The sequence below is a fragment of the Triturus cristatus genome, chromosome 4_2 (genome assembly GCF_964204655.1).
Source record: "Triturus cristatus chromosome 4_2, aTriCri1.1, whole genome shotgun sequence".
Lineage (NCBI taxonomy): Eukaryota > Metazoa > Chordata > Amphibia > Caudata > Salamandridae > Triturus > Triturus cristatus.
Window position 1 is genome coordinate 378,473,501 of NC_140586.1, and position 23,504 is coordinate 378,497,004.

The 23,504-nt window shown below is 47.4% G+C and overlaps 1 protein-coding gene across 2 annotated transcripts in view; it reads left to right on the forward strand.

The window, feature by feature from the left end:
- DENND1B (DENN domain containing 1B) overlaps nucleotides 1-23,504 on the forward strand; it is a 1,072,082-nt gene that overhangs the window by 408,362 nt on the left and 640,216 nt on the right. The window lies entirely within an intron of this gene.

Here is a 23,504-nt window from a genome sequence, read left to right on the forward strand (position 1 = left end):
ATTGGAAAATCCAATAGGCCTCGCCTTTGTAACCTATTGACTTTACCAATGGTTTTTAGCGATGCAGGGCAGCCTTCCGGATGCTTGCAACATATCTGAAGACCAATAAAAAAACGATTGCTTGGCCACCTGTGTCATTTTCTAGGCACGTGCAACAGGCATGACTAGAAAATGATACAGTTTTTAGGTCTCGCCAAACGACGCAGCGCATGCGTTGCTCACCTTGGCAAGATCTATTGTAATCGGTTTTGTGTTCGGAAGGCGATGTGCACGTGTACGACTCTGTCAGCTCCAGATCATCTCGGACAGGAGATGTGCATGCGCCTGGATGGGAAACAGCTTTCTACTAGTGGGCTGTAACATCTCATGCCGCTTTTACTTTGCCGGAGCTCGGCACTTTGGTTTGTGTTTATAGCGTCTGAATGCGAGATACTTCTTTACCATGACGCATTTACTATCCATATGGGAGTTCTTACGTTTTTAGCCCGCTTTTGCATTAGCAAACCATAGCGTCTCCATGGCGCGTTTAGTTTTACGAGTCTCGGAGTTTCATTTTCTCCCTGCATTTTCCCAAAGAGTGACAGCGCACAGTCATGGGAAGCACTGACATGCTCAAAGGGAGAGACATGCTCGGTGTCGGTGAAACACTGACGAGCTTTGGGACCAAGACACTGTCCTTTCTGCCACAGGGCATGCCAGTGCCATGGAGACACAGACGCACACTGAGGCAGGTGGCACTAAAAAGCACACGGAGACAGAGCCAGGCAATGGCACAAGGAAGCACCAATGCGCTCACTGCAGAAGGGAGACCCTTAAGCATACTTTCACAGAGAGACACTGGAATAGGACTAACAGGGCAAGGGGACAGGAGAAAAGTGTGTGCACAGCGGCAGGAAGACACTGATGCACACTAAGACAGAAGCCACTGAAACGCACACTGGGACACGACACTGCGATAGGAGACGCTGGCAATGCAATGGTGCAGACAGTGGCACTGCAGTGTGATCAGGCCATATTAACACGCACACTGGTACACGAGACTAGGACACCATACAGGAATAGAGACACTACTGGCAGCACACTGTGGCAGGGATTATGACAGCGCACTGTCATGTGCACATTGAGAAAGGACACGCTGACAGTACTCTGGCAAAGACACGATCATGTGCACTTGGACAGGAGGATCTCTGTATCGGTAACACATTTCACTGATCACACGTTTGCAAGACCCAATTCCCATACAGAGTCTTCGGGATATCCAGAATGCAGCGGACTACAACCTGCATCTCAGAAATACTCAGCTGCCTGCTGGGAAATGCAGGGCTATAAATAATTGCTTAAGCAGAAAGGCTCACCATCATCGCCATGCTAAGATACGGAAGAAGCCATTAGCCCCTCGCACACAAACATAAAAAAAAACAGAGATTATATTTTCGAAGTAATCTCAAGATCTCCGTGTCAGCACGTGTTTAAACACTTAGACAAAAAAACTAGATTTGCTCGACCTGCATTCAGGTGCCTGATATTTGATCATTTTCGCCCTACGTCAAATGAAGCACACCAAGCATCAGAATCGCTTCCCAATACATTTGTCATTTGGAAATGCTAATATCTTTGGCTTCATAAGTTCTGTACGTAGAAAAAAATGGGAAGCCATTCTTTTACCACGTGTTTAAACTTAATCAGAAAAATATGGTTTCTGCTTAAAAATAACGCAGTTATGTAGCTTTCTGGAATCAGAAATGCAGACTTGAGAAGTGGGAACAATGTGACAGGCACCAAGATCAAAACAAGCATTTGCAATGCAATAGGTCTTGCATTTGTTAAAGTTAGAGCGGTTGCTGTTGAAAATGTTTTTTACCTTTGTCTTTTTTATTTGCAGTGGAGTTCTTATATTTGCATAGCACTATTGCCAATGGTATAAAAAAACGAAAGTAAAAAACATAGTCATTTTCAACACCAACAGCTCTAACTTTAACAAATGCGAGACCTATTGCATTTCAAATGCTTGTTTTCTTTGTATCCTACAAGGTACCAGAACTACTCGGTGACTTGCAGTATTGTTTGTGTTTAGCAGGGGGTACTTATGCACTATTTACTAATAGTACAATGACAAGAACTTGGCTAGCACCACATGTAATATTTAGCAGTTCTGTCTATAAACGACAGGTATTTCCATCAGATTGGTTGTCCTGTTAATAAAGCACCCGTGCAGTCTGAAAAGCAGCAGAATTATTTGTATAAAATCATTGACATTTATAACGCATTGGTACTGTCTGCAAATCATATTTTGTCAACTGCATAGTATCATTGTCGATCTGCAAAGACCTATCCTTGTGCACAAGATCAAAGCACTTCCTGGAAAGTATTTTATTTATAAAGTAGCAGCACTGGCTTTTAACAGTGCTCTCTGTAAGTAGATGTACCGTCGACCGTGCAGCCTCTATATCTGAAAATCAGCATTACTGTCCAATTAGCAACTCTGTGTATCTAGGACAATGCTATCGGTGTCCCAGAAAAAATACAGAGTTGCATGTTTCTTGTTTGCCATTGATTGCTTATTTGATCTCAATTTGTAGTTTCTTTCATGTTTCTGAAATTACTTTTTATATATAGCTTTTATATATAATTTTTGTGAATGGTGCCTTTTATTATGACACTATTTATTAGATATAATTTATGATTTGTAGATTTATATAGCGGGGCTTATCACCTGTGTGGGTATCAAGGCGCTGTCCATGGGCACAGGGGAGAGTAAGTGATTTGCCCAGAATCATAGGATGTTGAGCCGAAGTGAGACATGAACCCAGATCTCCCGCTCCTGAGTCGGCAACTCTGGCCGTTGTGCCACCTCCTCACATATGAAGCCTGATTGGCCGAGGTGACTGTCTGTTATAGCAACACACTATAATTTAGATTTATCAAGATGATGCAGACTGGATGGTACCCAAAAAAAGATTGCAAACATGCTTTACAGAGCATAAGCCTATGTCAGTGGTGGGGGTGTCATCGGTGCTGGATTGGTGTAGGTGGTGTCCACCACTTCTTTTTGAGTCCCCGGGACTATTTTCTTAAAACTAGTCTTTGACCCAGTGAAAAGAAAAAAGACAGGAAGAAAAGAAAGAAAGGAAGGAAACTATAACAAGAGAAGAAAGCAGGGATGAAAAGGAACCTGCGAGAGTGGGATGAAGAGACATGGTGGTGAAAGGAGGAGATATGCAATTGAATCAAGACCTGGCAGCCTCAGCACTTGGTAACTCTGGCAAGAAGTAACAATGGGCTCCCATTAACTCATTTGGGCCAATGCACTTACTGTTTTACAAATTAAGCACTGGCTACACTTAAGTGAAATTCATCATCATAGTGCCTATATTCAGAAATGCAGTGTATTTCAGAAAACAATGACTAAAAGGTGATGGGAGTTCACATTAACATCAATCAAAATTCAATTAACAGTGGAATCCATTTGGCTTCACGACGACCAGGAATCGGTAGCTTGGGTTAAGAAGTTTTATTACAAATTCAAAATTAAGTTCAAATACACTACTCACAGTACCATGCTATAAAGATGCAGCATAATGACAAGTGGGAAACCTAACCCCCTAAAGATGTTTAGGTGTGCCAAAATTAAACATAAAAGAAATGTTGTCACTACAATGCAAAATATTAATAAAAGCAATTGATGCTCATTGAAAAGCCTTAAGTTTTGTTGTCTATGCATAGCTAAATCTAAAATCACAGCAATAAGGTACAGACAAAGAGGATGGTTCTAATTCTTTAAAGAGTCTCAAAATTCAGGGACATATATAAAGGAAATCATAATCGAGCAAAGTGAAATTAAGTTTAGAAGGTGTCGGCATTTTAGAAGCTTGGTCAAGAGAAAAGTGTTAGCCTAAGCCACACTTTAGGAAGGTATAGGCATTGAGGTCTAAACCTTTAAGGGCAGAGAAGGTCCGAAAGAGACCTCCTACACCGTATCTGGAAAAAGGGGTTCTGAAGTCTGACTGGGTGAACACTGTATTATAACACGTGAAGTTCACTGGGTAACACCCACTTTACAATAATCATCAGAGGTCCATTGTTTCGGTCCTGTTTCTTGGTCAGCATCTTCTTCTCAGGCTCCCATCCCTATCTCTAGTACAGTAATGTATCTATCTATTCTGCAACTAACAATACATGTTAAAACCTGCAAGAAATGTCGAGATAGCAGAAAAATGAAATGCTTTTCAGGCAGCATGGTAAAATACAGGCCTACACAGGACAACTTAAACGTTAACTTCAATGGTGCACATTTAATATCTGTGTGCACATTTAAACACAAATGAATATACATTTCTAATGCATAAGGGTTCACATTACATGTAATATTCAGTGAGCCTTTAAAATGATCAGCTGTAACTGTGGCTAAGAACTACATTTAAATCCAATATATGAAATATTAATGCACTCAGTACATAAACTTTATATCACTTCACCTAAAATCACATTCTGCATATGTAAGGATGGTTTCTATTTAGTTTTCAAATCAAATGTTATTCACGTGATATAGTACACACATTAGGAAACTCGTATTTCATCACTATGGTGAATATATTATCTTATAAATGAGGACAGTTTTTATTATCCCACTCCGTTATGGTGAAACACATTAATATGAATAAATCCACTAATCCTACAGTGAAGGTACTCTTTAATAGTGTCAAGTGCAACTCTTACATGAGTTTGTTAAACACTACATGATACATGTGCTAAGTGCACTTTCAAACTGTGTGTCTCTTATGTGTCTGTGATGTGTAAAGAGTGGGCAACATTTACGCTGCACCACTGTTTACTCACTGTACCTTTTCAGCCTGTACTACAAAATGTAGACGAGGAACACTCGCCGGAGTTCTCTGGCAGCACTTTTATTGAGATACCCCTCCTCCTGTGTCTTCAAGATGGCAGTACAGACATTTTCTGAGACAGACATTTCTCCTTTCTGGCTATACATATCATGGTGGGTTTCTCAGAACAATTTGAGATTGAAATGCCTTGTGTTGGTGATATGTCTTCATGTGACACAGTTTCTTTATATCTGTTTACTTAACCATAGGCCTTGGCACACAAATATTTTGTAGTGTCTACCCCTTATTGAGTATAATCAGGTCTCTCAAAATAGCAGAGGCCTGGGTTGAGCTTCCATGGCAGAGGCGAGCCCAGGCAGGCTTTCCTCAGACAAGCAAATGAGGATTTCTAGGCTGAAATGGGGAAAAAAACTAACATTTTTTACTTTACTTGGAATGCGTTGAATCCAATGAAAAATTGTAGGTTTTATCACAACTACTTATGCTCCAGATTCGGTGTACGTCGCATACCCATTACCTATTTGTAATTTTAAACAAGCATTGGCATAGCCAATAGGTCTCGCTTTTGGGACCTTATAAGTATTTAGTTATGCAGCACAATATCCTTGGTGCAACAACATCAACCGTTGCATGGCTAAACACTTATAAGGTCCCAAAGGCGAGACCTATTGGCTATGCCAATGCTTGTTTGCACATGAGGCTCCGGGTGTTTATACTAGATATAACTGTGTGGAAAACACTTGGCATTGAGGTGAACATGTGATTTTCAACAGAACAAATATTTTATATTTTACTTTTCTTCCAAAATCTTCAGCTGAAAACACATAATAACGTTGCCAATGCAAAGCGCTTGGCGCTTTCAAATGAGTTGCCTCTAAACGCTTTGACTATGACTTTTATGACTGATAGAACCAACTGGGCTCAGGCACTCAACCTTAGAAGGATAAACGGCAGACCCGGCCAAGACGGGATGAAAAGGCTTGACGGACCGCTTCTATGCAAGTCACTGCAGCCACTGCCCAGGTCACTGAGCTGTCTCGTTGGATTATATTTAAAATAGAGTGCAAATAACGAAAAATTCAGTTTATGGAAAATTCCACAAATTACTTGCAGGGAGAGGAAATAGCGAAATAAACTCAAGATATATAGACAGAAAAAGAAAAGAAAATGCTTAGCGGGACAAACGTGTGCCCGGAGGCAGCGTAGGGGTCTTACTTTCAAAGCACTGCCTGATGCCGGGAGCAGACAGGCACAAGATCACACGGGTTAACTTGTTTACGATCTTGCGAGGAGGCCTCAAATATCAAGACACACGTTCCCATGTATACATATATGAATAGTATTAACATTTTACGCTATCCAATTGTCGAGCCTTTGAATAAGCCACAGTTACGTTGCACGTGGCTCGCCCTTTGATGCCTTTCTGTGCGCACGCATCCAAGCTTTATAATATTGAAAATATAATGACCGCGAATGTAGCTCACAAAACAAAGTGAAAGGGCTCTTGGCGCTTGGCGAGCGGCTTTACTCACATTTCTCCGTGTCCCTTCTTGGCGGCTTAAAGTGATAACTTTCACTCCTATTAACCAAACCCCACCGAATTTGCATAAAAGGACAGATTACCCCACAAGTAGTTTCTTTGCCGAATTTGCGTTTTCGTGGCACATATCGGATGGTAGATCGTGGCATTATAATCTGGAATTACCTGCTGAAGATTTTAAAGAAAGTGTAAAGCACAAGTTAGTATTTATTTATATCAATGCTGACTCATGGCATGGAAGGGGGTTCACAAAGGTCACCGTTTTTCTGCTGAAACACCCTTTATCACGATTCATTCCTGAACACAACTTGCTATAACATCCGATAACTGAACATTAGAGTAGTTTAAATAAAGTATGGGGGCGCGGCTGAAAAAACACAATTCAGGTAGAATGAGTGTGAACGCTTGTGCACCAATACGATTATTTTACTACTGAACCATATGCAATGAATGTCAAAGTGGGATCCGCAGTGCTGTCTGTTCACAGCGCACACAGGTGGGGGTAAGCGGGGTCAGGTGCTCACACTGCAGCACAGACGGGTTCAGCTTTAATAGCAGCATTTCAAGAGATTTACAAACAGTTAGACTCCTCCCGAGGTTAAACAACGGAAGCGTCTTCTTGGGGAAAATAATGCAAATAAAAAGGAGATAAAAAGACGGGAGCAAACGAACAGAGAGGAAGAAAAGGGCCAAATTGTAATGGAAGGAAAAATAAGCAGAAAGTAGAAAAGAAAGGGGTCATTAAATCAGAAGGAAAGAGAAACTAATAAAAGAAGAGGAGGGAAAATGCACAGAATGGAAGAGGAATTAGAAAATGAACAAATAGAGGAATCGAAAGGAAATAAAAGAGAAAAAAAGGGGAGGGAAATTAATAGAAGAGGCAAAGAAAGGAGGAGATAAACAGAAATGAAGAAGACGGAAAGGCAAAGAAGGTAGAGGGAATACAAGAGAAATAACGAGAGTAAGAGTAAATACACAGAAGAGAGTATGAAATAAACGCAACGGGAATGTATCAAACAGAAAAACAAGACCGCGTGCAAAAAGGAAATAAAAACAAGCATTGGCCGCGCGGCCGTGAAAGTGACATGGCCGCGCGGCCCGCGAAAGTGAAAGTGATCGTATCGCGATCAAGCACTGCGGAGGAAAGACACATGGCGGCTGCGCACGTGCACGCTCATGTGCACGCAAGCTTTAGGCCACAGGCAGCACTTGGAAAATCCCACATACAAAATGTCTCTCCGAGCCAGCGCATGCGCTGGGCTCAGCGAGACCTAATTTTTCGTTGCACTGTGGGTACAGAAGTATACGAAATGCAATTACAATATATAAATATCGAATTCTAACATCATTTTGAGTTATATTGTGCATCTACTGATCTTGCTACAGGCATTGCTCTTTTGAAACAAAGTATGTCACTCACTACTCTTTTCGTTTTGCAATGACGTTTCTGAATAGCTCCCAAAAGCTAGGTTCTTCGGCGCAAGCAGAGTGGCTGCAGATTCTTTGGCAGCCCTTTTTGTGATTTTGAAATTCAGGGGTGCACATTTTGATTTGTGTGATCTCATGAGGGTTTTTTGCCATGTGCATGGCCTTATACAAATGAGGGAATGCCTTTGACGATGCATCAGCGCCACATTCCGATGCAGGCACTACAGGATATGAACTTCACATATGAAGTGGCACAAACTCTGCAACCCCAGCAGAAGGCACTTTGGCTGTGGGGTCTGAGGGTCCATTGGGTATAGTCAGTACTTGAAATGGAAAAATTTGAAGTGCAGGTACCTGCTCTTTTCTGAGAAGTGCCAGTACTCTCTCTCTCTCTAAAAATAAAAAGAAGTGCAGGTACTCCATACCGGACAGTACCAGCCCATTTAAAGCACCGGGTATAGTCACACATTGCATCAGCTTGTGGGGACTCTGGCTCCCTCACCCTCCTCAAGTGCTTCTGTCCCTCTGCATTGAAAGATGTACCGTCAGTATATTTGGAAAATCAATAAAAGTATGTTAAAAATAAATGAATTACTGTTCATTTTATTCCACTCGAATCATCTGAGCAGATAAGGAGTAATGTAATTGAACTGTTTATTTTTACACCTTTGCACCATTGATTTTGAAGCTGTGCATTATTAATGGAACATGTGTGTATCTGCACGGAGTTAAATTAATGCCAGGGCATGAGTCAATCCATAGTGCTCGCGGAGCTGAGCAGTGTGCTATGAAGGTCATGGGCAGTATCCAAGGCGCTCCTTTGGGAACAAGTCTAGCAGCCTGTGAGGTAGGAGTCCATCAGTGTCACTGGTCGAGATAAGATTAATTGATATAAACTCCGAGAGTGAGGATCCTTTAGTGCGCGGTGAGGCATAAAAAGAAACGCTAGCAACAGAAGGCACCTCTTAGCTGGTAATGTAAGCTGCAAACCAATAGCCTTTTAGTTGTGTTGAGGGTGGAGTGGCTGCGGCAGAAATGCAATGTGTTAGTATAAAATAGCTCACTCCTCTCTGTTGTCTCAGCTTTATTTTTAATAATATCTATCTTTTCATTGTGCGGAATACACAATCTTGAAATGAGTAAATATGGCTTAAAACTTGTTACTTTTTAAAAATGTGTCCTTTCTTAAAATATAATCAGTGATTTCTATATGCCAGTACCGGGTCAGTAACAGATCAGCCTGCAAAATGCTCACAGAAAGGAACCAGACACATGATTACCTTTTCTCACTGGACTTCTGTTGAATTTGTCCCGGCACCAACGTATGTCTTCCATAACATGCCCACGTCACCGCTCCATCCTTGCCATCAGAAACCTCTTATGTTATCTTAAAGCAATACTCTCTTGGGACCATCCAGTGTCATGTGTGTGTAAAATCCCTCCCACATAACTACGAAAATGTGTTAAACCTAGAACTTGAATGGAAACAACATGAGCCTGGTAGCTGAAGTCTCTCTGCCTTCATGAAGGAGCCGCACCCTATCATAGTGATCCCAAGGGCAGCCTCTTGTGGGCATCTCCAGGTGCTAGGGCTAGGGAGGTGAACAAGGAGGTAGAGAATCAATGGATCCTGTTATATACGGAGTGTGAGAAATTGAAATGTGAAACATCGGGACTCAGAAAATCTTCTGCCTTTGGTTTATGGTTCAGGGTTGTGTAATGAGGGTAGCGTCATCAACACGGGAGAGGGAGACATTCAGTGCACTGCTTTAGGTATCATTACATTTTTTAATTTCGAGAAGGGTAGACTTGAATGAGAGTCAAGGAAATACAAGCATTGAAAATGCAATAGGTCTCGCCTTTGATTAGGTTAAAGCCATTTGCTTTGCTAATGGTATGGTATAGCAAAGCAAATGGCTTTAACTTAATGAAAGGCGAGACCTATTGCATTTTTAATGCTTGTTAAATATGTGAATGTGTCTTCTTCACCTCAAAACCAGTCTTGTAGCGGCATTCTGTAATAGCTAAAGATGGCAAATAAGATGTGTCAGTGCCCTTACCCGAAAGGCATTACAGTAGATCATCTGTAAGATGATGAGAGCTTGGACCATGTTTCCTCTTGCTGATTTAGAGATGAAAGGGAGAAGTTTTTGATTACATCGAGCGAGCGAGCAGGAAAGAGTGAGGGAACGAGTGAGGATATTAGGGAGAGGTGAGAGAAAATCCAAAAAGGATTACAAGGGTGAGAGGGAGAGAAGAGAAGTAGGAAAAGAAGTAAGGAAAAGAGCTAGTAAAACAGAAAGATGAAGGTGGAACGAAGGAAGAAGTGAAAGATGCAAGGAGGGTGCTGAAACGAGGGAGAAGATGGAGGATAAAGAAAGGATAGAAAGTAAAAAAGGCTGAGGAGAAATGCGATTGAGACAGTAGGAGGGGGAGAGGAAAGCAGGGCACTGAAGGGTTGGATGGAAGCAAAAGCAGAGAGCAGGAAAGAGACAATGAGGTAGAGAAGTATGAAAGCAAAGCAAAGGATGGAGAGAGGAGGCGTGAGAAAGAGTACTAGGAGTGTCCTGTTCTGTAAAAAGGTAAGAGAGGATAGTGCCTCAAACACACTTATTTGGCTTCCTTGTGCTCTATCAGAGTGAAGATTTGAGTTGGAGGTAGGAGCCGATGGAGAATCCCCCAATTCTTTTTTAGAAGGGAGTAAATTTGATGGAGAAATAATGAGGTTGGGATTCCTAAACCATAATTTTAATACCACCTGTGTGCTATCAGTATCAGGCTGTCAGTTAAGTCACTGGTGGCCCAGGAGCCAACATGTTGGGCCCTGCTGCTCTATGGAGCCTCTGGACCCTTGCCCTATGCTTGAAGCTTCACAGACTAGGATGCAACAGAACAGGCTCACAGTTTCAGCTATCCATGATGCTTGTGCTGAGTTGTTTCAGGCTGATGTGGCTTTTAAGGTCCCTTTTAAACCATTGAATATGAGAAAATGTGTTATTCTTCTTTACCATTGTCTCTTGACATGACCGCAACTGTCTGTTTTTTACTCTCAGTAAAGTATCACTCAAAGTCTCTCACCAAAGGCCTGGAAACATCACACATAAACACAATCTGCACATGGAAATGTTGCAAATAAGCAAACTGAAAGCTTGGCAGCTATGCTCGGCTGCTCTTTCCTAGAAGAGTGGAAAGGCAGCGCGCACGCAGCGTGGCCTCTCACCATACACAGGACATCCACATGTGAACGGGTTAAGGGTCACCTCGGTGAATTCATCTGCACTGGCGTGAGGGAGCAGCTCCCGAGACTGCGTGTCACGGACAATATGGGAGAAAGCAGATCCCATCTTAATGATGAAAATATTCACCGGGTGGTACATATCTGACAGTGTGGAAATGCGTTGCGTGGTAACCAGTGTGACTTGTGCAGTCGGTAAGTGGTAGCAGCACACCTGGAGGTGTGGAATGTAATGAGGGGCACCGTTCTTTTGAATGCGTGGTATGTTGTACGGGCTGATGTCCACATAGAGGTAGGGACTTGGACGCGTGGCGTCAGTGCACACTTGGTAAAGAGAGGGGTGTGTTTTGGGGAATATGGGCTCTGGTTGTCTGGAGGCAGGCAGACTCCGTGTGGTTGCAGCTCATGTGTATGTGTGTGTGGGGGGGGGGGTAGTCACGAAGTTCCATGTATATGGAGACGAGGATTGAGATGTTATTGGTGACCGTGGGCATGGTAGTTGCCAGGGAGAGGTATGCCTTAGGGTGACAGTACTTGTATGTGTGACTTGGGGTAGCAGTGTATGAGTGCATGGAATGTCGGTGTCCCGAGTGGCTACGTACATGGGGTGTTGAGTGCGTGCATATGGGGGTAGGGAAGGTTAGGACTGCCGGGCACAAGGCGGTAGGTAAACATATGGTATAGGCTGCCATTGTATATGAGTTTACCCTGGGGAGGATGTGGTAGGCAGCGTACTCGATCGAGGTGATAGTGCACACATGAGGTGTTCGGGGCGGCGTGGCCCGCTGGCAGCGTGTATGCCACAGAAGAGATGCCACTTACTTGCTGAGCTGATGTCCTGAGCTCCAGCAGGGCTGATGCCAGCACGGCGCAGCAGAGTGACGGCAGAAGCAGTTGGATGTTGTCGCAGATTCTTGTCACCGCGTCCCGGATCTCATTTTGCGGCGGAAGCAGAGGGCTTTTTTGGGTCACGGCGGGCGACAACAGCCTGTTCGCTTTCATGAACTTCATGCAGTTGCTAATGTCCCGTCGTCCTGCACGCTGCACACTCCCGGAAAAGCACGACGGATCCACGGGACGGTCTCCTTGGTGATACTGCGAGTTCTTAGAAAAAAAAAACAATGCTAGCAAACAAGCCGAGAATGGAGAAATAAAAAGCGCATCAGCCATTGTTGAAGGCAAACGTGTTATACGAAAAAAAAGTGCTTAGCGGCTAATTGAGAGACACTGTCTCCCGCCGCAAGTTAAAGATCAAATCCCGGTAGGCGGGGCCAAAAGAGGACAGGATGGCAACCCTCAGTGTAATGATTGCCTCCGGTGCAATCATTGCACTGTGTTTTGCCTAATCTATGACACAAAACGACGCGCAAAAATCAAAAATGGAGGCGGGCCGCAACATGACTTCTGGAATCGTATTGATTCCAAGAAGCCCTCATATGACGAGAGCTTTCGCCAGGCCGAGACCTAAAAAAGAGGGTAGTATTTTGTATGAGGTTCTGGAGTGGTCTGATGGCTTCACAGTAATCCATACCCTGTCTTTTCTTTGTTTTCACCCTTTCTTGAGAAATGCACACAATCTCTCCACCTCCATGTTGGTCTCCAGCCAACATAATTCGATTTGTGTCTCCTTCCAACACATGAGCAGTGGCAACTGAATTTGTTTCCGGTTGTAGTAGCAGCCGATGACAAATTCCTATTTCTGGAACCTGGGGAACCCATTTGTCAATAAGCATTGGCTGCTAGCTAGTAAACACACGTGTAGACATGTATTCAGCAATTATTTGGATCTCCTTTCTGGGATAATCTTGGCCAATCTGCAGGGTCAGTACCAATGATGCATGGAACTCATTAATTTTGGTAATGTATGAATCCAGATGGACCCCACCACATTGCTCAGTCGTGCCTTTGTTTCCACCTCTTTCTGGAGACCCCACCATCGCGCAAGTCTGAGACTGCATGATGCTATTTCATACCTATCTGCAGGACCCCTTTCCTAAAAATGTGGGACTTGCAGTCCTATTTTGGCCAGGACACTTAGTGTCCATGACATCAGAAGTGTGATTTTCACGTTTTTTTATATGAATCTCAGTAAACATCTTGTATCTGTAGTAGCTATTTGGGTAATGCTCATGCTTATTTTGTCACATCTCTGGACGTAGCTTGATGGACCATACACAAAATTGCTAGAGGACCTCCCCCCATGTTTTCATTGGAGCAGCAACCCACAATTTTCAAAACAAACTCTACTGGGGTATCAAGACCTGGTTCATGTTATTATGCTTTCCTTGTTCTGCAATTTTAGCATCCTTTTTAGGGCTGGTTTAGCCAAGATCGTTTGATTTTCTAAAATTAAATGTATAAAATACTTACCTATAGGTGCTTTGAGCCAGCCCTCTTCAGCCTTTTAGTGTGTCAATAATATGTCTTCCACCCACTGCAGCATGGGGTTGTGAGTCAGCCCACTTCAGCGTCGGCTGTCCTTTCACAAGTAGCACATCCACACACAAAGTAGTTGCCTTCAATGCCAGTGACTACTGTGATGATGTGTGCTTTTTGATACCCACATTAGTCAGAATAAGGGAGGTACACTCCTAAAATAACCCCTGCTCACCCCCTTGGTAGCTTGGCACGAGTAGTCAGGCTTATCTTAGAGGCAGTGTGTAAAGCATTTGCAAATAACCAACAGTAATACAGTGTAAGCACTACAAAAGGACACCACACCCGTTTAGAAAAATATCCAATATATTTATATACTTAAGACAAGACCAAAAACGATAAAAATCCTCAATACAGTACTTACAAATCTTCAGTTATCAAAATAACCTGGAAAAACAGTTCCTTGATGTCGATAGCTCCGTCCGGGGCTATCACGGCGTCGTGAGCAAACAAATCCAAACAGTTCTGGCTGACCGTGGCGTCGCGGGCCAGCTACGGTGTCGGGAAGACCCTCAAACAGTACCTTTTAGAAATGTATGGCGTCTATGACCTCTCGTTGAGGTCTGTGCAGGAGTTGTCGGGCCCTCGAAGTCACACGCGTTGCAGGTCGATCTCCTCTCTGGAGTCAGGAGCACTGGCGTCGGCAGGCATCGGGTGCGGCGTGCGGTGCCTTCAGGTCGTGGTGCGAGCAGCGGCTCGGTGGCAGCGTCAGATGGCATTGTCGGTGAGACCAGTGTCGCGGTGTGAGATGAAGGCGGTGCTCGTCACTGTGCTGGCAGGTCACGGTGCAAGCAGCGGCATTGTCGTTGCTGAAGCGCTGTCGTCAGCTGACGAACTGGAGTCGATGGCACCGGCAGGCCAAGGCTGTGGTGCGGGTTGAGGGCGTCCATCGTACAACTTTACGAGCGGTGCCCTCGAACCACGGTGCAAGCAGCGGCGTCGATTCCGGCGTGGAGCGGCGTCATTGGGAATACCAAGGCGTCGTCGTGAAGCGAGGCAGCGCTGAGTGCGGTGCCCACAGGTTGCGTTGCAAGCAGCGGCTCAGTGGCGGCATCAGCAGGAGTCGTTGGTGAGACCAGGGCCGCGGTGCGGTGTTGCGGCGGTGCCGTCAGGACACGGAGCCGGCAGAAGCATTGTAGACGTCGTTCGGTTGCTTTTCTTCTGTTGCAGCACAAAACTCACATCTCCCAGTGCTGAGGGTAGAAGAGCTTGAAGTCTTTGCTGTTCCTGAGACTTCTTGAACACGGGGCAAGCTCTACCTCAAGCCCTTGGAGAAACTCACAAAAGTAGATTGCAGAAAGTTCAGTCCAGTCCTTTCACTGCCCAAAACAGAAGCAGCACACAGCAAAGTGGTAGTTCCTCCTCACAGCTTCTCCAGCTCTTCTTCTTGGCAGTATTCTTGATCCAAAAGAGTTCTAAACTTCTGAGGTTTGGGTCCCATATTTATACCACCAAATCCTTTGTTCTCTGAAGGCAGAGTGTCTGTACCTAGTGCAAACCAGTTCTGGGTGCATTCTGCCAGTGCACAACTTCTTCCTTTGTCAGTGTGGGCCAGGGCCATCAGACGCACCATAGGAGGTGGAGCCAGCATTGTGGAAGGCAGGCACAGCCCTATTCAGGTCCAGGTGCTACTCCTCCTACCACTCCCAATGCAGATAGGTCTATTCAGCCTAGTGCTGACTCACCCTGCCTCCTGGAGCCACCCAAGCCCCTGTCACTCACAAACCAGACATGCAATACAGAACCTAGCAGAGGCAGGCTGGATAGTTAGGCAAGAAAATACCTACTTTCTAAAAGTGGTATTTTCAAACACAGAATATTCAAACCAACTTCACTAAAAGATGTATTTTATGATCATTCTGAGTTCAGGCATTCTAAATTCGTTTTTCTACCATGTTCCCTGGGTCAGTTAGGATTATAAGATATTATAACCAAACTGCCGATTCTGACCTATGGGAACAGGTAACCTTGCAATAGTGAAAAACGAAATTGGCTGTAATTCACTATCAGGACATGCCACAAACACCAGGGCATATCCTGCCTTTCACATACAATGCACCCTCCCCACAGAGGTACCTTGGGCCTACCTTAGGGGTGGCTAACATGTAGAAAAGGGAAGGTTTAGGGACTGGCAAGTGGGTGCACTTGCCAAGTCGACCTGGCAGTCCCAGACTGCACACAGGCTCTGCAATCGCAGGCCAGAGTTACACTTTATGGGCTGTTTGCGTGGGTGGCACATTCCAGTGCTGCAGCCCACCAAAAGCATTTGATTTATGGGCCCTGGCACGCGCAGTGCACTTTACTAGGGACTGACACACAAATCAAATAGGCCAATCATGAAAACACCAATCCATAATACATTTTACTACAGGAGCACTTGCACTTTACCACTGGTCAGCAGTGAGAAAAGTGTGCAGAATCATTACACCGGCAAAAACAGAGTCAAAACCGGGAGGTCAGAAAGCAAAAAACTCAGGGGAAACACGCCAAAAGATGCCAAGTCTAACACAGCCCCACTGGACGAAGATGGCATTGTGCTCTCATTATTCATTCAGGGTTATGGCATGGTGAATATATTCACTTGTCCAGGAGTTCACACTCTAGCATCATTTGGAAAGTATAGCACCCTGTGAACACAGGGTGCTATACTTTCCAGTGTCCTGAATCCCTGACTTGGTGTCAGAACATGAAAGAGTAGTTTCAGAAATTAGTCCATCATTGACATTCTTGGACATGAGAGAAAGTTGAGCATTAAGGAAAAAACTTGAATAGCAGAAGGGTTGTAAAATTACAGATGTGTAAAATTGCATGGAAAGCATATGCAGGAAGTTTATAGAGGAAGTGCGACCACAAGTGAAGAACAGTAATCCGGGTGCAATCAAAAATTTAGAAGAATGAGCATTTGATTGTACAGAATGGTAGGAGAGGCCACATTTTTTGCAGCTGTTGAAAATTTGATATCTGAAAGAAACACGTTAGTTAGATTCCTCACCTTAGAATATCCCCAGGCGTCAGACTGGATCCGGAAGATTTTTGTAGCAATACCCCTTGCGCGTCGCTAGGCGTCGTCTGCGGCTCCGCATCCGTCGTTGGCGTCGTGCGCCGGAATGATGTCGTCGGAGTACTTAGACGCCGCCCTCGCGCGCTGACGTCAGTTCTTCTTTTTTCTGCGCCAGTAAGCGCCGATCCGGGAGAGCTACCCATTTAGTCAATTTTTGACTAACTTTTTGGTCACTTTCTCGACTCTGGTGCCGGTAGGATGCCTGGTTTCAAGGCCTGCGACGACTGTCACCGACTGATGTCGGTGACCGATCATCACCGCCGGTGCCTGTACTGCTTGGGCCTCGACCACGACGCGGAGTCGTGCTCCGATTGTATGGCCCTGACCTCGAAAGCTAGGCGGGAGTGGTCCCGCAAGCTTCTCGAGCTTCGCCACTCGGCTCCGCGCCCCTCTCGATCCCGGTCCAGGAGGAGGTCCAAGGATCGGTCGCGGAGCCGCCCTCGACATCGTCGCTTGTCTGGCTCGAAGTCTTCGGGTAAGTCGAAGCGCTCCAAGAAGTCCAAGAGGCGACACCGCTCTTCGGACTCCCCTCGCCGGTCGCGCGACTCGGCCGAGGGTCAGGTGTGGTTCCACCCCCGCGGCTCTGCCGGAGCCGCAGGCGCCACGCACGTCCCCATACCCGCCGGTCCCTGGGACTGACGCGACGCCGGCGGAGGTCAGTGCCTTCCTCTCGGCCATGAGGAGCCTGGCCCCGCCGTCGATGCCCGCTGGCGCGCCTTCGGGCCCCGTGGACTCGACTGTGCGACCTTGCGTGCCGGCGGCTCCGGCCCCGGCTTCGTTGGAGGCTCCGGCCCGACGCCGCAGGTCCCCGTGGGGCCCGAGCCTGGGCCCCCGTCGACGCCGGACGACCTCGTCACGCCTCCTCCGCCGGCGTCGACTCCGGTGCCACCTCAGACGCCGACTCCGGTCGACGTCGATCCCCGGTTCAGCCCCAGTCCGGTCCCGACGCCGTTGCGGCGCAGCCCGACGCCGCATCCGACGCCGCTAGAGACACATTATGTCTATCGACCGGCTCCGATCATTCCTCCTGTTTACCAGGAATCTGATGACGGGGGTGACTGGGAGGGGTCCGAGGACCCTTTGGCCCTTCAGGGCCAGCTTGCACAGGACTGGGCAGATGAACTGGGGGAGGCCAGTGGTTTGGATACCTCACCGGACACTGGATTCATCTCTCCTCCGACTGTGGCTTCGGAGGAGGGTGCAGCTTTTTCTGTGGTGCTGCGCAAGGCGGGCGCGGCCCTTGGGCTTGAGCTGCCTGCCGTGGCTGTGAGGACTAACATCCTCACTGAGGTGCTTCAGTCTGCCGCATGCTCCACTGAGCCTCTGCTGCAATTCAATGAGGCCCTCATTGACGTTCTGCAGGGCACCTGGTCCAAGCCCTCCACAGTCCCTCCTGTGGATAGGAACGTTGCCAGACGCCACCGCCCTGCTCCGGGCGACCCCAGTTTTCTGTCCCAACACCCCACCCCCGAGAGTCTGGTTATCCAGGCCTCTACCTCCCAATCCTCCTTCCCGTCCGCTCCACCGGACCGGGATTCCAAGAGACTGGAACAGTTCGGTAAAAAGCTGTTCTCCTCGCTCAGTTTGGGCCTGCGGTCTTTGAACACCGCCTGTCTCTTGGACTGTTATTCCCACTCTCTGTGGGATATGGTGGAGGAAGTGCTGCCCCTGTGCCCGGAGGAGGCCCGGGCACGGCTTTCCTCGGCTCTGGCCGATGGGAGAGATGCAGCGCGCCATGCCATCCGATGTGGACTCGACACTACGGACTCGCTGGGTAGGGCGATTTCTACCACTGTGGCGCTTCGACGTCACGCCTGGCTGCGGTCCACGTCCTTTTCAGGGGATGTCCAGAGCACTCTCATGGACATGCCTTTTGATGGCGCTCGCCTTTTTGGTGAGAAAGCGGACAGTGCGCTGGCTCGCTTCAAGGACTCCCGGGCTACGGCCAAGTCCTTGGGCCTCTCGGCCACGCGGCCACAAACTTCCCCTTTTCGCTCCTTTCGTGGCCAAGGAAGGGGCACCTCCTCACGTCCGCCTAGCCACCGGCCGCAGAACCAGCCTGCACGCGGTCGCGGACGTGGTTTCCGCCGAGGCGGTACTGGAGGACAACGCGGTCAGTCCACATCCACCCCGGCAGCATCCGCCTCAAAGCCTTCCTAGTCCGAGCTTTCAGGCCCATTCCTCGCAAGTGGGGGGCCGGGTTCGCCATCACCTGCTCCACTGGCGTACCATCACTTTAGACAGGTGGGTGCTGCAAATCGTCCGAAGGGGCTACTCCCTCCCCTTCGAGACGACCCCTCCAGCCATGTCACCGCAGCACCACCGTATCTCGGAGGATCATTTGAATCTTCTGCGAGAGGAAGTTTCGGCCCTCTTGGCCAAAGAGGCCGTCGAGCGCGTTCCGAACCCAGAAGTAGGTCGTGGTTGTTATTCCCACTACTTTCTGGTTCCCAAGAAGGGCAAAGGGGGCCTACGCCCTATCTTGGACCTCCGGAACGTCAATGCCTTCCTCCGGAAGGAACGGTTCAAAATGTTGACTTTGGCTCAGGTTCTAGCTGCGCTCGACCCTGGAGACTGGATGGTAGCGTTGGACTTGCAGGACGCATATTTCCACATCCCCGTCCTGCCGGCCCACCGGCGTTACCTGCGGTTCACGGTGGGTCAGGAGCACTTTCAGTTCACCATGCTCCCCTTCGGCCTTACCAGTGCCCCTCGGGTGTTCACGAAAGTGATGGCGGTGGTCGCAGCTCATCTGCGCAGATCAGGGGTTCCAGTCTTCCCCTATCTCGACGACTGGTTGTTGAAGGCGGGCTCGCCCCAGGTAGTCGTCTCCCACCTCCAGACTACGGCGGATCTCCTGCATTTGCTGGGGTTTTCCATCAACGTGCCGAAGTCACACCTGAGCCCCTCTCAGAGGCTCCTTTTCATCGGAGCGGTTCTCGATTCGGCGCGGTTCCGGGTTTATCCACCGGAACAGCGGGTCCGGGATATACAGGCCCTGATTCCCATCTTTCGGCCTCTATCCTGGGTTTTGGTCAGGCTAGTGTTGCGGCTTCTGGGGCTGATGGCCTCCTGCATCCTCCTAGTGCATCACACCAGGCGGCGCATGCAGGCTCTGCAGTGGGACCTGAAGTCTCAGTGGGCCCAGCATCACGGCAACCTGTCCGACCATGTCTTGATCTCGGAGGGCACTGCACAGCAGTTGCAGTGGTGGCTCACGGACCGCGATTGGGTCACAGGCAAGCGCCTCTCCCTACCCCTACCGGAGCATGTCGTAGTGACGGATGCGTCCCTCCTGGGATGGGGTGGCCATATGGGAGAGGCAGAGATCAGAGGCCTCTGGTCTCCGGCGGAGTCTCGCCTCCACATCAACTTGTTGGAGCTGAGAGCGATCCGACTTGCACTGAAAGCCTTCCTTCCCTCTGTCCGGGGAAGTGTCGTGCAGGTGTTCACGGACAACACCACCGCCATGTGGTATTGCAACAAACATGGCGGGGTGGGGTCATGGCCCCTTTGTCAGGAGGCTCTGCGCCTCTGGACATGGCTGGAACACCAGGGCGTCACCCTGGTGGTTCAACATCTGGCGGGCTCTCTGAACGCCGAGCAGACGAACTCAGCTGCCGGTGCATGATGGATCATGAATGGCGTCTGAACTCCGAGGTGGCGCAAGGTCTCTTTCAGCAGTGGGGAGAGCCTTGGTTAGATCTATTCGCCACCGACGAGAACGCGCAATGTCAGCAGTTCTGCGCGTTGGAATTTCCAAGGCGGCACTCGCTCGGCGACGCTTTTCGTCGCGAGTGGAGTTGCGGTCTGTTGTACGCCTTTCCGCCTATACCCCTTCTGCCCAGAGTGCTGAAGAAGATCAGGCGCGACCGGGCCCAAGTCATCTTGGTGGCTCCGGATTGGGCACACAGGTACTGGTATCCCGAGCTACTCAGTATGTTGACCGATCCTCCGATACGTCTGCCCCTTCTGGAGGATCTTCTGTTGCAGCAGCAGGGGACGGTCCTCCACCCGAACCTGTCCTGCCTCCACCTCCATGCGTGGAGATTGAGCGGCGGCAGTTGATGCCATTTGACTTGCCTCCTGAAGTCTGTGATATCATTCTGGCAGCCAGGCGTCCCTCCACAAAGACGGTATACGCCTGCCGGTGGAACAAATTTGTGGCTTGGTGCACAGCAAAGGCTGTGGATCCCCTTTCTGCCCCTCTTTCTGAGGTTCTCCTCTTTCTTCTTTCTTTGGCTCAGCAGGGCTCTGCCCTTGGCACCTTGAAAGGTTATCTTGCTGCCATCTCTGCCTTCTTACGGCTTCCTGATCAGCCCTCTCTTTTCAAGTCCCCTGTAGTGTCACGTTTTCTTAAAGGCATTACTCACACGTTCCCTCCTGTCCCTTTCGTAATGCCTCAGTGGGAATTGAATCTTGTCTTAACATTTCTGATGTGCGCTCCCTTTGAGCCTCTTCACAATTGTCCTCTTCGTCTTCTGACTCTTAAGACTGCTTTCCTGGTAGCTATCACCTCGGCTAGACAGGTGAGTGAGCTCCAGGCTCTATCGTCCGAGCCTCCTTTTCTATCTGTTCATCCGGACAAGGTTATCCTTCGGCCTCGTCCTTCCTTTCTACCGAAAGTGGTGACCCCCTTTCATCTTGGGCAATCGGTCACCTTGCCCACCTTCTTTCCGCATCCTTCCAAAGAGGAAGAGCGGCTCCACCGTCTGGACCCAAAACGTGCGCTCTCCTTTTATTTGGACCGCACAAAGCAGTTCCAGGTAGACGACCAGCTTTTCGTTGGCTACGTGGGTGCTAAGAAGGGTAAAGCTGTGCACAAACGGACCATCTCCCGGTGGGTCGTTTTGTGTATAAAAACCTGTTATTCTTTGGCAAAAAAGGTCCCTCCTGTTGGGCTGCGAGCCCATTCTACTCGGGCCACAGCGGCTACTACTGCTTTGGGACGAGGAGTCCCTTTGCAGGACATCTGTCAGGCGGCGACGTGGGCTTCGCTGCACACGTTTGCCAGGCACTATTGCCTAGACAGCCAAGTCCGGAGGGATGGCTTCTTTGGCCGTTCTGTCCTCCAGGACTTTCTGGTGTGATATTGGTTCGCAGACTCACCACCGGGGTTGGTATTGCTTGGGTATCTATTCTAAGGTGAGGAATCTAACTAACGTGTTTCTTTCAGATGAACAAGTTACTTACCTTCGGTAACGATGTTTCTGTAAGAAACATTAGTTAGTTAGATTCCTCACCGACCCACCCATCCTCCCCGTTCTGCGAACTGATATCTATGGTTAAGGCTATCCTTTTCAGGGCCCTAGATTTTTTGGCACCAGTGTCGATCTCTTGCATGGCTCTGCGTTCCTGGCGCGGAAAGCTATGTACAAGAACTGACGTCAGCGCGCGAGGGCGGCGTCTAAGTACTCCGACGTCATTCCGGCGCAGGACGCCAACGACGGACGCGGAGCCGCAGACGACGCCTAGCGACGCGCAAGGGGTATTGCTATAAAAATCTTCCGGATCCAGTCTGACGCCTGGGGATATTCTAAGGTGAGGAATCTAACTAACTAATGTTTCTTACAGATACATAGTTACCGAAGGTAAGTAACTTGTTCGTTACAGAGAGTGGCTAACTCTGGTGACATAAAAAGCGAATTGGCATAGCAAAAAGATCTCACCTTTGAAACCTAATGGCTTTGGCAATGATTTTTAACCATGGTGTACAGCAGTGCAGCATGGCTGAAAATATATAAAAGTAAAATAAGGTACTATGATGTGGCAGTCGGTCATTTCTTTGCCATGCACCAACATGGATTTACACGCCTACAAAATGAGTCTCACATTTTTTCTTTTTATTTGCCAATTTGAGATGGGTGAGTAATCAAATGTTAAATGTGCGTTTTTAATATAACACTAATGTGCTTTTATTTAAAAAATAAAACAAGTGGGTAGTGGAGTGAAGGAGCAGGCAGCGGTCGAGGCAACAAGTAGGGAGAGAAGTTGGGATAGAAGAACATAGGTGGGGGAGAGAAGAACAAGCAAGAGAGAACAATGAGGGACCCCAGGGAAAACTGAGGCGGGAAGGCACCTGGACAATGGATGAGGGGCTGGGACGGGCAAGCACACCTACAATGGAGAAGGACAGAACTGACAAATACCCACTGGTATACATAAAATGAACACTGGAATCAGGAAATTCTTGTTATGCAGTGTTAAAAAGATTTGTATCATTCTGTATTGTTATAAGACAAAGTTGCTATGGTCAACTACAACTTGCAAGCCTGTCATAACCTTTGATATACAGTGTTTAGAAATTCTTTACTTTTCCTGCTGAGGGGATGCCTAGATGGAACAGTTGGTACTGGTAGAACTTTAGGTCCAGCTTTGAAGAAGGATAGTATTGGATGGTATTCCCATTTCCACGTGCCAGTAATCAAGCTCTATCAGTGCATATTCTGACTGCATTTGGCTACTTGAAATTTTTGCGCAATGGCAATACGAGAAATCCACATGTTGGGTTTTGAATCTTTTCAAAGACACCTTTATCCTTTGAGCCCTTCTGAAAAGGTATTTTGAGTTATTGCACAGTCATGTGCTTGACCACTCCTACTCTCTCGGACAACCAATTCCATGTTATCGGCAGCCAAGACGTTTGAAGAATGTTATGAATTTCATTGGCCTGTTGGCAGTCTGCAAATTGTATGAAGACGAGGGCTCCCACTATTTTTTTGCATGGTTTTAAGTTAAATATTGATCACGAAACATCAGATATTTTAACTTGTCTCTATCAGGCTTCAGGTAAAATGTCTATAAGTTGGTTATATCCGAAGTTCACTTCACTTACTAAGGATGTCAGCATGTTATTAGCTTCCAAATGGAGCAGGTTGCTTGTCTGAAATCTCAGCTGCAGGCATTTGAAGCTGTAGATCAGTCAACTCTCTCGGTCAGTCTTAAGCTGCAGCATTTTAG